The sequence below is a fragment of the Euphorbia lathyris genome, chromosome 5 (assembly GCF_963576675.1).
Source record: "Euphorbia lathyris chromosome 5, ddEupLath1.1, whole genome shotgun sequence".
Lineage (NCBI taxonomy): Eukaryota > Viridiplantae > Streptophyta > Magnoliopsida > Malpighiales > Euphorbiaceae > Euphorbia > Euphorbia lathyris.
Window position 1 is genome coordinate 9,662,068 of NC_088914.1, and position 15,711 is coordinate 9,677,778.

The 15,711-nt window shown below is 37.8% G+C and overlaps 1 non-coding gene across 1 annotated transcript; it reads right to left on the reverse strand.

Moving 5' to 3' along the window:
- Nucleotides 1–10,948: 10,948 nt before the first annotated feature.
- On the reverse strand, nt 10,949–11,056 carry LOC136231643 (small nucleolar RNA R71). Its single transcript, XR_010690012.1, has one exon. It is a non-coding gene; the product is annotated as a small nucleolar RNA R71 (small nucleolar RNA).
- Nucleotides 11,057–15,711: the final 4,655 nt, after the last annotated feature.

Here is a 15,711-nt window from a genome sequence, read left to right on the forward strand (position 1 = left end):
CCCTTTCTTTGCACACGAACTTTAAATATCAACCTTCGGTTCGCTCCAATCCGACCTTTATAGCCTCCAAAATCAATCCCCAAAGTCCCACAAGATCATCATTTATGTCTCATGATTGTTGCTGACTTGAATGGTAAATTATTGATCAAGTACCTGAAATCTCTGAATTGCTCTAAATTTGCCCAGAATTACCCGGACAACGCAACAGCCTTTCGAAGTTCCAGTCCTCATTTTCAAGCATCCCAACAACGTCAAAGAGATCGGTTAATTTTATTTAACTTTGTACATATCGTTTTCTATGACTTATTTATATTTATAGTTTTAAAGTTATTGTTTTTTTAAGTTTTAATTTTCATGCGTTATGCTTATTTGTAATACAAAAACATTGAAAAATATCTTCAAAATCAATAAAAAATATGAAAGAAAATTAAAAAATTTATATCGTTGTGTCGTTTTATTGCTTTTATTTTTGGTACTTATCTTAAAAAATTATTTTTCCGACCGACTTGTCAAGTAACGTCGGGGTCCAAGACCGTTGTTTTTATTTTCAGTCATTCTAACCGTTGTCAATCGCTTTTCATTTAAAATTTATGTCATTTAAGCGCATTTTATTTATTTTATTCAATTACTATTTTACTATTTAAGAACTAGCTTCTCTAGTATGCCTGCATTATTTTTACCATTTTTAATCCCCACACTCGCATATCAAGATTGAAAATTGGGATATTTTGAAAATATCGCCAACAATATTTTTTTTGCAATTTACAAACTCAGTCATTCTTTCAAAAATTGTTTTTGTGACTATTTATCCCAAAAAGGAGTGATTTGGAGCAATTAAAAAACCTAACTTTGCAAATTAACCAAAATTCAAGGTCTAACTTTGTAAACTAAACCCTAAGTATTATTTGGCCGAAATATTAACTCACATATCCTTTAACTGCAAAATTCATAAAATACAGACCCATGTTGGCAAACTTTTAAATCTTAAGGGCTATCTTTGCCAATCGGTCAAACCACAAAATTTATTTTTATACATTTCCCTTAATTTTTATCCGTTTTAATATTATAGTCACTGAATTTCAATTTTTAATGGCATAACCATTGAACTTTATACTTTTAACACCGGTGGCCACTCAACACCTCAAAACGACCGTTGACGGTCTCAAAATAAAAAATTCAAAGAGTTAATGATATTCCAAGGAATTTTAATTCTTGAAAATTTTTAATTTGAGGTCATTTATGTATTGGTTGGTTACAAGAGAAAAAGTGAATTTTTAGAGAGAGAAAGCTCCAAAAAAAGTGATTTTGAAACATAAAAAACATTTCATAAAAAAAGTGGTTTCATGGTAAATGTCGCTCTGAACAACTTTAATTTTTGAATATTTTCATTTTGAGGTTGTTAATGGTCATTTTGAGAGAATTAGCTAAAGTTGAGTGACCAACGATATTAAAAAGTATAAAATTCAGTGATCATGATGTTAAGAATTGAATTCAGTGGCCACAGTGTTAAAATGGGTAAAGTTCAGTGGCCATAGAGTAATTTACCCTTCCTCTCTTCGATAATTTCCATGCGTATGACTCTATCTCTCCACCACCATCTTGGGCTTGATTGGATAGAGGGTTTAGAGGGGTTAATAAGGGAAGGGTTAGTAAGGGTTGATAGAAACCCTTGTTTGAGAGGGGGAAGGGTTAGTAAGGGTTTCTACAAACCCATGTTTGGAACACACAAAAATTAGAAGGGTAAGGGTTTGGAGGGGGTTTGAAGGGTTTCTTTTTAAGAAATTCCATCCAATTTTCAGCCCTCCAATTTGGTGGGTTTGGAAGGGTTAAAAGGAAGAAAATTCCTGGCTATGACACAGGAGACTTGGTCATGTAAGCATGGACCTCCTGGCCAAATTAGCAAGAAAGCAATTGGTTGAGGGTCTGCCAGAACTTAAATTTGAAAAAGATCAACTATGCCACGCTTGCCAAGCTGGAAAACAAACCAAACAATCTTTTCATAGTAAAAACATTGTCTCAACTAAGCGTCCATTAGAGTTACTACACTTGGATCTCTTCGGTCCAGTACAGCCGCTGAGCTTGGGTGGAAGAAGATTTTCCTTGGTCATTGTAGGTGACTTTTCTCGGTACACTTGGATCATCTTGCTGAGTAGCAAGGATGAAACCTTTGAGACATTTTCAAATTTGGTAAGAAAACTTGAAAATGATAAAGACCTTAAGTTAGCTCACATCCGAAGTGATAATGGTGGAGAATTCAAGAACCAACAGTTTGTTGAATTCTGTGAAACCAACGACATTGACCATAATTTCTCTGCTCCTAGAACGCCTCAACAAAATGGGGTTGTTGAAAGGAAAAACAGAACCTTGGTTGAAATAGCCAGGACAATGCTAAGTGAGCATAGACTTCCAAAGTACTTTTGGGGAGAAGCTGTCAACACAGCGTGCTATATTCTTAATAGGGCTCTTGTTAGACCTATACTAAAGAAAACTCCCTACGAACTTTGGAAAGGACGAAAGCCCAACATTGGATACTTTCGTGCCTTTGGCTGTAAATGTTTTATCTTAAATACCAAAGATAGCCTAGCTAAGTTTGACTCAAAAGCTGATGAAGCTATCTTTTTGGGCTACTCAACAAACAGCAAAGCATACAGAGTTTTCAATAAACGAACTCAATTCTTAGAAGAGTCAGTACATGTTGAGTTCGATGAAACTAACCTTGTAGGAAGATACCATCCACTGACCGAGGATGATCCACACTCAACACCCGCTGACCAAGAAACAGCCGCTGAGTCATTTCCTCAAGGGCTGACCAAAGGTAAAAGTGAAACTCAAATTACTTTCACTGACCAATCTACATCTGCAGAGATTGTTGAAACATAACCAACGCAAGACATCAATCTACTAAAGGAGATTAGGATACCAAGAGGTCACTCAGAAAGTGTCATTCTTGATGCCGCTGAGAATACCCTGATGACGAGAAATGAACTCAGGAGATACCTCAGCAACGTAGCATTCGTCTCAATCCAGGAACCAAAGAATTTCGCTGAAGCTGAGTATGACGAATTCTGGATGAATGCAATGCAAGAAGAACTTGATCAGTTCAGACGAAATGAAGTATAGGATCTAGTGCCAAAACCAAGAAGCCAGAAGACCATAGGAACAAGATGGGTCTTCCGCAACAAGCTGGATGAACAAGGGAACGTGGTCAGAAACAAAGCAAGACTTGTAGCTCAGGGCTACAGTCAGCAAGAAGGTATTGACTACGGTGAGACCTTTGCCCCAGTGGCAAGGCTAGAGGCTATAAGAATTTTGTGTGCATATGCATAAACTTTAAATTGTTTCAAATGGATGTTAAGAGTGCATTCCTTAATGGAGTTATAAACGAGGAAGTTTATGTTAATCAGCCTCCAGGGTTTGAGGACCCTAAGTTCCCAAACCACGTTTATAAACTCAAAAAGGCTCTGTATGGCCTCAAGCAAGCACCACGTGCTTGGTATGAGAGGCTGACCAGTTTCCTGCTGACTAGAAATTATGTTAGAGGTAAAGCTGATACAACCTTATTCATTAAGAGGAAGGGTAAAGATACCCTGCTGGCTCAGATATATGTTGATGACATTATTTTTGGTGCCACTAACGAGTCGATGTGCAAGAAATTTAGCAAGCAGATGCAAACTGAGTTTGAAATGTCAATGATGGGAGAACTCAACTTCTTCATTGGACTTCAAATCAAACAATGGAAAAATGGCATCTTCATAAGTCAAACTAAGTACGCTACGGAGATATTGAAGAAATATGAACTTGAAAATTGTAAGCCAATATCTACTCCAATGGGCACTGACACTGTCCTCTGTGCTGATGAGAATGGTAAGTCGGTAGACAGCAGATTGTATCGAGGTATGATAGGCTCTCTACTTTACTTAACAACGAGTAGATCGGACATTCAGTTCTCAGTATGTTATTGTGCTAGATAACAATCTAACCCTAAGGAATCTCATTACATAGCTGTAAAAAGAATCCTTAGATATTTACAAGGCTCAGTGAATGCAGGTTTATGGTATCCCAATACTTCAGATTTCACACTTCTTGGATACACTGACGCTGACTACGGACGAGACAAGCTTGAACGAAAAAGCACCTCAGGAGGATGCCACTTCCTTGGGAGCTGTCTTGTGTCCTGGTTCAGCAAGAAGCAGGCGTCGGTAGCCCTGTCAACCACTGAAGCTGAGTACATTGCTGCTGGAAGCTGTGTTGCTCAAGTCCTATGGATTAAGCAACAGCTTGAAGATTATGGTGTTCAGACTAAAACAATTGAAGTCAAATGTGACAACAAAAGTGCAATTGATCTATCAAAGAACCCAATCCAGCACAGCAGGATGAAGCATGTCAGCATCAGACATCACTTCATTAGAGACCATGTACTCAAAGGTGAGATCAAGCTGACCTATGTCCCAATGGATGAGCAGCTTGCTGATATCTTCACAAAGCCACTGGCTCGTGAGCAATTCAACATACTTAGAGAAGCCATTGGTATGTTTAATCCTCTTCAATAAATTCCAAGTATAGTATGCATGCTGAGTGAATTTCCATGATGAATGATTTGTGATATTGCATGTTGAGTAGGTAAATATATATGCTGAGTATTTACCTCAAGCTGAGCTTCTACGCATTATATCTATTCCTTTGCATAACACTGACTACTCAGAATTTTAAACGCTTGAAATTCTTAACACTGAGTAAAGAGCCGTTGCAAACCTTAAATGCAAAGCACGCGAATTAAATAGCCACCTAGGATGACGTATAGGCTATAATTAGAAAACACACGTGCCGTATGTGTCATAAATGCCAGAATCTTTGTCGATTGAGAATCTCGAGACAAAACGGACTACCCAACGCCTTGGATTAACTCAACATCGCTATAAATAGTGGATGAATTCCCACATTTATTTCTTTACGCTTAGAAATCTTTGGCATTTATACTCTCTCTCAAAAATTCCCAAAATTCCCAAAACTTCTCTGAGAATATGACAAGAGTTTCTCTAAACATCTCCAGTGCCGGTCTTTCCCATAACCGCTCCGATGACAATCCCACTTCTCCTACTCAGCGCAATTCCGCTGGAGCTACTATGCCGAGCAATAAAGCTCAAACTGTCCAAGCTACTTCTTCCAAAGGGAAACAGCAGCAAAAGGATAAGGGTAAGAAAGTAGTTGAACGCACCTACACTCAAGTCTTCGAGAGTGTGAGGGGTGGAAGATTGACCACTCGCGGTGGTTCTCAAAAGGATTTGTGGAGGCCGAGCAACCTTTCTGTGAGTTGATCAAGAACAATGGATGGACCGAGCTGTTCTCAGTTCGGGATCCCACTTACCCTGAGTTGGTACGAGAATTCTATGCCAACCTGAGAGTCGCCAATGACAACAGGAACTACATAGCAACTAATGTTCGAGGAAAGAACATCTCCATCAACCCAGCATACCTAGCCTCACTGTTCAAGCTGAAAAACGAAGGGGCTATACTTCGTAAGTCAGGTGACCATGACAAAATCAACTACGTTAAGACCTTCTGCAAACCTGAGGGTCATGTAGGTGAAATTTCAAGCACTTCCACGGGTCAGCATCAAAAGATGGCCCAAAATTAACTGTACCAACTCAGTAACCAACTTCGAGCAGTGCTTTATATGGCACATGCTGACCTACACGCCGATTAATATGTCTGTCTTCATCATCGGTGGGTTTCTACGAAGTACAGGAACCCTTAGGCTGGGCTCCTTCATCACGTGAATCCTCCAGGATCACAAAGTGGACACAGTTTCGGAAATCCAAGTTCACGGAACCGAAATCATAGCTGCTGCCCTATTCGGTTTGGCATATGACCTACCAATTGTGTCGAAGGAAGGAAAAGGGGAAGCTGTCCAAAACGTCGAGGGGGCAGTACCTAAAAAGGGCAGAACACAAAGGAAGAGAAAAACTGTGCAAAGCACGTCTAAAGGAGCTGCCTCTACTCCAAAGAGGATCAAAGTTGTGTGTAAAGGAACAAAGCAAACTCAGCAAAGTCCGGGTGGATCCAGGTCAGCTTCGAAAAGACCTAGGCAAGCTGAGCCTGAAACAGAAGAAAGAGAGGTTGATGACCAACCATTAAAGAAGAAGAAGAAGAAGCTCAACTTTGAGTTAAGACCTATTGAGGCCATGCCGACAGATATCGTCGTTCCTCCTAACTCACACTATGCACAGAGTCAAGGGATTGACGCTGAGCAACAGGCTGAGGAAGAACAATACCAGGACCAATTAGGTGGTCAGTTTGATGAGGAAGAGTTGGATGGCCGGTTAGAAGAAGAAGAACTGGATGATGAGTCTGAAGAAGAAGAAAGTGGTCAGGATGACACTAAGGAACCAGCAGATGATGAGCATCTTGAACCAATCAACACTAAGTTGGTTGATGATGAAGAAGAAACTGAGCACCAAGAAAATGCTCATGCTGTTCAAAGGGATGCCTCACCCACTGACTCCATTGAGTCCATTCCGTGTGACCCTACTCCTCCGAAGCTTAGGAGATTGAGAAAGAAGAAAGCCTTCAAACCACCCGTCATTGACATCATGGGTGACTCACCACTGAGGGATGAGATTCCCGATCTTACAGATGTCCAACTCAAATACTTCTCCAACACACCTGTGTCTCAACCAGAGTCTGAAGAAAATCAAGACTCTGTTTCTCGAAAGGAACATGCCGACCAAAGCAATACCGAGCAAGTGCTCGAAGATTCCGCTCCTCAAACTGTTGAGCAAGCTAAGGAATTTCCTGCTCAGGTGGACACTGAACTTCCAAACCTTCCATCACCTACTCAGCTTCAGCCTGACACTGAGCAAGCAACTCTTTCTGCCGATCCTTCACTTCCCTATCTAAATGAGTAGACTCAAATTCAGTCAGTTTCCACTGACAATACTAATACCAGGCCAGCCGCTGACAATGCTGGGCCTTCCAATAATGAGCAGAACCAAACATTGCCCTTATCCGGTTCTACTCCACCTTCGGCATCTGGACCAACACAGGATGGATCCTTTAGCTATCTCATTGCCTCTGAGTCTGGTCGAAGAATTGTTGGCTCAGCTCATGCTCTCATCCAGGACCTCCATCAACAAAGTGCCAATGCCGCTGAATCTACCTCTGTTGAGACAACTCCATTTTCGTCTATCATTCAGCTTCTTACAGAAATCAAAGGTATGAAGGATCTTCTGAGTGTCATGACTACACTACAATCTCAACAGCCCAGGCAGGACTCTATACTGAAGCTGGCCGAACTCCAGCTGACCATGGTCAACCATATAAACTCACTACAAAGGGAGTTTCATCAACTGTCAGCTGCGAACTCGGCATATGCCACTTCCGCCGAAGTACATAATCTCTTCAGCCAGCTTCACATCGAGCAAGAGAAAACCAATCACCAGCTTTCCAACTCCTCTCAATGCTCCATTGAGCAAATCAGTGAAGCTGTGCGTCTGCTGAACTTAAACAGACAAGAGATGGCAACTGACGAGCTTAAAACTAACGAGATGCTCAAGTATTCTCGAGCAACTTTCAGCAATGTGCGCAAAATCAATGATCAGCGTGAGTATTATGACTCCTCATTGCTCAAGATGTTTCATCAAGCCTTTGCCATGCTCACTGAAACCATGCACTGGATTGGCAAGTCTCAAGCCGTTGTCTTGAGTATGCTGAGTGCTGCATCTATTGGAATTCCTCGATCCATTGTGGATGATGGTGTTCCTATCTTCGATGGAATGAATGAGAGCACGAAAAAGCTTAAGGCATTTTCTCAGCGCCTCACTCAAGCTGCAATTGAAGCCACTTTCATTCCCAAACCTGATGATGGCAAAACGGGGGAGAAAGAACAAGCCCCAAGAACTCAACAAGCCTCAGTTAGTCAGCAGCAACACAAGGGCAAGGGGAAACAAAAGTAGCTTAACTTTTACTGTCTAGGATAGCTTTTGTTGCTGAACCCTTATATCTATTTCTTTTTGTATTGTGCTGACTTTAAATTCAAAACAAATTATATGCATCTCTATCTCATTCATACTGACTACTTTTGTGCGATGCTTACTTAAGTGATTGATATAATTTGTTAAAACGCATCTTCATTCAATCAACTATGCTTTACTGCCTATATTAATTGATGATATGTTTGTTGTGTTGATCATGCATGTTGACTAAAACTCATTGAACAAAGCATACTCAGCGCTCTCTGATATTTAAACCTTCCGCGTAAAACTGAGTTAAATAGAATATGTTCCATGAGCTGACCTATCTCTGAAAACTGACCTCAGACTTACTCAATTAAACCTTGAAATGTTTAGAGTAAAACTAAGTCAGTAGCTCAACCTTACGGGGGAGTTATTTGATAAACTAAGGTCAACTATCATGGGGGAACTCAACACTGAGTTCTTCGACTGAATATTTTTGCCAACATCAAAATGGGGGAGTTTGTTGAAACACCTTTCCACATGATTTTGATTTGACAAAATTATTTAAGTAATGATAAAAATATTCTAACACATTAAATTTAAAATGCTTTGATTTATTTACACTAATGTGTTTGTTCAATGTTGAGTTTAATTGTGTATAAGACATTGAGATTAAAAAGCCCAAAGGCCCATAAAGTGGAAGTCAAGCCCAAGTCAACACATCAACACCATTCAGCTTAAGAGTTCAAAACGAAGCCGTATCAACTAAAACGACGACTCAGCAAGAGAAGGATCGAGAAGCCTTCGTGGCAAAAGCTTCAAGGAGAAGTTGCTGAGTTGGACGACAAAGCAGTCTGGACAGCGTCAGACAATGTTCAACTTCTTGACAAAGTATTTCTACTTTGGAAAAAGTTCAGAAGGCGCAGAAAGCTGTCTCGTGGACTTTTCCTTAAATGGCGAAACATTCTGCCAAAGACTGACGAAGACAGAAGATGCAAGAATCCTATTGGCCAACGACGCTGAGCACGCCCAGAGTGACAACGACATGAAGCCGTTTCCCTCCAACGGTTATTTCGAAATTCGAAATGACCAGGTGCCTCAAGTGTATCTATATAAAGGCCATCCATTTGCTTCAATCAACACAGAACTTCAAGTTGTCAAAACGCTGACCAAATTCATACTCGAAGATTCTGTGAGAAAAGCAAAGCAAATACCTTACACCAATTTCCATATTATTGTGTAAAAGTCTAGAGTGATTTCCAATCATCTAAAGTGTCTTAGCAATCGTTGTTTAGGACAAACACTTTATCATTTCTAGAAGAATAGAAAGGAGAGGCTGAGTACTCGGTTATAGTACTCAGCGTAGATATAGGAGTGAGTAGAGGTATAGAGGAAGGTACTCTTGTTATACTCAGCTTCTATTTGTAAAAGGTTTCATGCTCTACCTTTAAAGAGCTCAGTAGAGAATTCAAAAAGCTCGGAACGAGTTCCGGAGACTGGACATAGGCGGAGAGGCCAAACCAGGATAAGTCTGCTGAGTAATATCTTTCTAACCCTTAAACTCCTTTGATATACATTGCTTGCTATAAAACTGACTAAGTAAAGAACTCACGCTGAGTTAAGTTTACTAAGAAGCTGAGTTCAGGAATAGACTCTAAGTGCTATTTCCTGACTCAAGTAAAGAAGCAGACTTAGTCACAAGTTGACTAAGCTTGTGTCTTGAATCTACTTAGTAACGCTGTGCAAACCTTTTCATAGAAAAAGAAGTCAGCCTCAACGGACAAATTTTTAAATAGTTCCTGTCCCCCCCTTGGAACTAACTTGTCACGTTATAAGGGACCAACAATTGTGACTGCGGCTTATCAGATATAAAATACTAATTTGATTTAGGTAGAAATCTGCTCCGACCCAGAGAGATTTCTACGGTTCAAAGCCATTTAATTGCATAAATTCTTGTATTATTACATGTTCATAATCTTACCAAAGTTATAGTTGCTTTCTTTGCTTAGTGAAAATAAGTTTTATACTTTTGATTTATTCCAAATACGAAAACGTCTGTCTTGTAATCAAAATCTCAAGACAGAATTGTTCTCTAAAGTTCAATATAATATTCTCATCTAATCCTAATTTATCCAAACCAATACAACCAATTAAACGATTTTCTTTAGTTAAACCTAAAGACGTGAATAAAACTGAATTAAATAAGTTTTTAGTTAAAAAGCGTTCCCTATGGGTTCGATATCTTTTATTACTACAAGCGTATACCGTGCACTTGCGGAAATCGCTCAACAAGTTTTTGGCGCCGTTGCCGGGGAACGTCAAAATTTTTAACAAAATTTTAGATTTTTCGTGTTTTATTTCGAATCTAGGTTTAAACATACTTATTTTAACTTTTGTAATTTATTAATTTTAATTTACTAATTTATTTATTTTTCAAATTCTGTTTTGTAGGTAGTTTCGGTTCGTGCAAGATTTCAAGTTCATGTGCAGTTCTTGAAGTTCAGGCATTGTACCAGACCCTATAGACCCAGAAATTGAAAAAACCATTAGAAAGAACAAGAAAAACAAGAAAAACAAAAACAAACTCCATCAAAAACACATACCGAGCCGGAAAAAATGGCAGATCCACCAACACTTATGGATTACGCTAGGCCAGGTGTGGCCGGTGTAACCAATAGTATCGTTAGACCCAGAATCACCGCAAACCAAATTGAAATTAAGCCAGCTTTGCTTAATATGTTGCAAAATAATGTAACATTTTACGGGTTACCTAACGAAAATCCTAACACCCATTTGACAAATTTCCTTGAAATTTGTGACACTTTTAAAATCCCAGATGTGATTGCCGAAGCAATCAAACTTCGACTTTTTCCTTTCACTTTGAAGGATAGAGCCAAAGAGTGGTTAACTTCGATGCCAGGCGCAACGTTTGCAACTTGGGAACAATTAGCCCAAGCTTTTTTTTATCAAAATATTTTCCTTTAGCAAAAACTGCAAGAGTCATAAAAGAGTTAACATCTTTTTCTCAAAATGATAATGAAACTCTTTATAAGATCTTGGGAACGTTTCAAAGAACTTCAACGTTTATGCCCACACCACCAATTACCCGCTGAAATTTTAATGCAAACATTTTACAATGGACCAAACCCTACAACTAGAGGTTCATTAGATGCTATGTCGGGAGGGCTATTTATGAAGAAGACATCAGCCCAAGCAAGAGAACTTTTGGAGGAAATGGCAATCAACAGCAGTATGTGGCCCGCGGAACATGGACATATACCGGTGGCGAAACCATCATCCTCAGCCTCATCATCAGTTAAAGGTATAGTGGAACTTGATCCAGTCGCGATGTTACAAGCCCTATTTTCTGCTTTGTCGCACAAAATTGATAGGTTTATGGCACCATGCGATACAAATGGTAATCCAATCCAAACGGATGTGGATTATGAAAATATGAGTGAGATCGAACATGTAAATTTTGTCCAAGGGCAAAACCAAACTAATAATTCTTATTCTAATACTTATAATTCTGGATGGAGGAATCATCCTAACTTTAACTGGAAAGATAATAATAATGCAAGTGCTAATCAAAATCGTACAAGTAATTATCAAAATCAGTCAAGAGATACGATTAGCACTTTATCTTCTAAAATTGACAAATTCATAGATGCTATCAGTGGAAAAATAAGTAATCACGACGATGGTTTTAAACGGATCGAAAATAAATTCGATCAACTTATTAAAAACCACTCATCTAGCATCCATAATTTGGAGGTCCAAATTGGTCAACTTGCTAAATCAATTCCATTCCGAAAAGAGGGAAGTCTTTCCAGCCGTACGGAAGAAAATCCGAAAGAGCAGGTAAAGGCTATCACTCTTCGTTCAGGGAAAAATTATCTAGGTCCGGAAATGCCCGGAGATGCAACATTACCAGGAACTGATTTACCAAAGTCCAGAGAAGATATCTTAAACACAAAAAGTTCACCAATTGACTTAAGTACAAAAACTTTTGTACCCAAACCACCTTTTCCGCACAAAGTCCGAAATAAGGACTATGACAAACAACTTTTAATGTTTTTGGATAAACTTAAAAATTTGCACATTAACTTGACATTCATGGATGCAATCGCGCAAATTCCTAACTATGGTAAGTTTTTAAAGGATTTAATTTCAAAGAAAATCAATTGGGAAGGAATTTCATCTATTTCGCTAACTGAAGATTGTAGTTCAATTGTGTCAAGTAATTTGCCCACTAAATTCAAAGATCCCGGATGTTTTACCATTCCGTGTAAGTTGGGAGATATTGAATTCCCAAGTTGTCTTTGTGATTTAGGAGCAAGTATAAATTTAATGCCGTTGTCTATTTTTAACAAGTTAGGTTTAGAAGAAGATATCAAACGTACCAATATGGTTTTGCAATTAGCGGATCAAACCACTAAGAGACCATATGGTATAATTGAGGATGTTTTAGTTAAAGTCAATAAATTTATTTTTCCTACCGATTTTGTTATATTAGATTTTGCATATGACGTTAATTGTCCACTAATTTTTGGTAGACCGTTTATGAACACAGGACGTGCTCTAGTTGATGTGTCGGAAGGGAAAGTAGTTTTGAGGATAGGAGAAGATAAGATCGAGTTTGATATGAACAAAGCGATGAAATATCCTATGGAGGAATTCACTTGTATGAAACTTGATTTAGTTGAAGAATGTGTCAATGACGTTATTCAAAATGACGAAATAATAGAACCTATAATGGGTGAGGAATTAGAAGATAAGGACCCAGAGCCTTTGATTCGAGAAAATGGACCAGTTCCGCCTTCGATTGTAATACCCCCTAAATTAGAACTTAAAGAATTACCCAGTCATTTGAGGTACGCTTTCTTAGGCGAAGGCGATTCTCTATCTATAATTATCTCTAACAAATTAACAAATGATCAAGAAGAAAAATTGAAAGAAGTTGTTAGAAATAGGATAGGAAGTATGGGTTGACAAATTTCAGACTTAAAAGGAATTAATCCTAGCATCATAATGCATAGAATTCACTTAGAAGAAGATAAGCCACCTAAAGCGGATAGGCAAAGACGTTTAAATCCCAACATGAAAGAAGTAGTCAAAAATGAGATTACTAAACTTTTAGACAATGGAATCATTTATCCGATCTCGGATAGTGAATGGGTTAGTCCAATCCATTGTGTACCTAAAAAGGGAGGCATAACTGTTGTAAGGAATGACGAAGGTGAATTAATACCTACGCGAACCACCACCGGTTGGAGGGTTTGTATAGACTATAGGAACCTAAATAAAATCAACTTTAATCTTATATTATCGAAAATTTGAAAATCTGATTTGAGTTTATTTAATTTAGGAGGGTTGGTTGCTCTTTTTCATGATGTTGTTTACATTTTTCACTTTAAAAAAGAAAGTTTTAAGTGTTTGGTAAGTGACCTGCTGTTTGCTTTTTACATTTGAAAAGTAGTATTTGAAAAACAGTTTTTTCCAACTCAAAATAACAAACAATAAGTAAAACATACTAAAAGGTCCATATAATGATTATTCAATTACTTTTTTTTCAAATTTTCCATATTTTACTTGAAAATATTAAAATTAAATTTAATCAATTTATTAGAATTTCCACTTCGTCCAAAACATTACACTATCCTAGTCGTACAATTCCAGAGTCCATGAAAACAATTTTACCGAGGATTCAACTTATTAGGGTAAATTATATCCATGACCACTAAGCTTTATTCATTTTAACATTATGACCACTGAACACGCTCCTTTCCTTTCTCTTTTCCAGATCTCGCCTCCCTCCTCCTCCACTTTCTGTTTCTTCTTCTCCCCCACCCTTCTTAAACCGCCGTCACCTCGTCTACCTTCCTCTCCGCTGCTGTCTCGTTGAGGAGGAAGAAGGAAGATTGTCTTCCTTCTTCCTCCTCCCACCGTGTTTTATTTTCTGTTCTCGTTGTTATTTTTCTTTTGTTTGTGTCAGTTTGTTTAGTTGGATCTTATATAGTTTATCGTAGATCTGAATCCGTTTGAACTGCGTCTTTTGGCTAATCTCTTTGTTTTTGTAACCTTTTCTGTTTTAGCAAGGACAGAAACGGTAGATTTTATCCGTAGATCACTGGATCTACGTGGTTGCAAAAGAAATGACTTAGATCCGAAGTTTCAGAATGGTTCAAAGACTGGAGATTGGACTACAGTTGCTTTGCAGCGAATTTGGAGTTACGATCTATGTATGGTTCAAATGTTGGTTGTTTTTAATGTACCTTTAATGGCTTCTTTTGCTTTTAATAGTCATTTTTTTGCTTTTAATAGTCATTTTCTTGCCCACGTGGACTTTGTATTAGGCTTAGCCTATATGTATGTAAGGTTTTATTCCTTACTGGTCTCTTATGTACTTCCAATGTTATGATTTAATGAAATATTAGTATTACTATAAAAAAAAACATTATGACCACTGAATTTTATTTCTTAACAGTATTACCACTGATTTTTACAGTTTTTAACACCGGTGGCCACTCAACGTTTCAAAATAAAGAATTCAAAGAGTTAATGATATTCTAAAGAACTTTAATTCTTGAAATTTTTTGTTTTAAAGTTATTTAGATGTTGTTTGGTTAGAAAATAAAGTAAATTTTTAGAGGGAAAACTGCAAAAAATTATGATTTTGGAAAATAAAAAATGTAGTTTCATAGTAAATGTGTTTAAAACAAAATTTTTTAAAAATCAAAATTTCTTAGAATATTATTAACTCATTGAATTCTTTATTTTGAGACGTTGAATGACCACTGGTGTTAAAAAATACCCACTTCTCATTCCATTTGTGGGAATTTTATGATCTATAAACCGTCCCTAACGAACGATCGGCTCATGTTTGAGCATAATGAATCTGACTATATCATTAAAAATTGAAGTTCAGTGCCACAATGTTAAAATGTGTAAAGTTAAGTGGCTATGGATGTAATTTACTCCAATTTATTAATAAAATAAAATAGGGAAAATTACAAAATTGGGTAAAATGGGAGACCCATTTACATATTTAGACCATTTTTTCAATCCATTACCTATCTAGACTATATTTTGTAACTTTCCAAAAATACCCTTCATGTATATATGACACTTAGAAAATTTTTAGTCTTTTTCATTTTCTATTCCGTATGACTTCGCATATATGACTTTTACTTCGCGAATTCGCAATATGCTAATTAGCAAAATCGATTTTACTTCGCAAATTCGCAATATGCTAATTAGAAGAATAATTTTACTTCGCAAATTCGCAATATGCTTCGCATATTGCACAATATGCGAATGATTTTACTTCGCAAATTCGCAATATGCTTCGCATATTGCACAATATGCGAAGTGAGATGTAACATTCAGATCATAACAATGGTGAAAGCATTACTGCAACTGCTCCGCTTTCTACTTTCTTTCATTTTCAAACTAGAAGCTTTCTACAAGTTCGAGCCTTACGGAATAGACTCCAAGGAAGTATGTTGTTCCTGGTATTGTTCCTTTTCTCTGTTTCGGATCCACTAATCCTGCCTGAAAATTTATCTGCTGTTTTTGCTGATACTGATGTGCAACCTGCTGCGTATAGGAGCGAAATGGGTATCGAGCTGATACTGGTAAAACCGAGATTGAATCGTTAACGGGTCTGGTAGGGGAAGAGAAATCGTGGATTTGGAAGATGAAGGGGAAGGGAAAAATGAAAGATTGGGGTATTTTAGGAAAGTTATAAAATATAGTC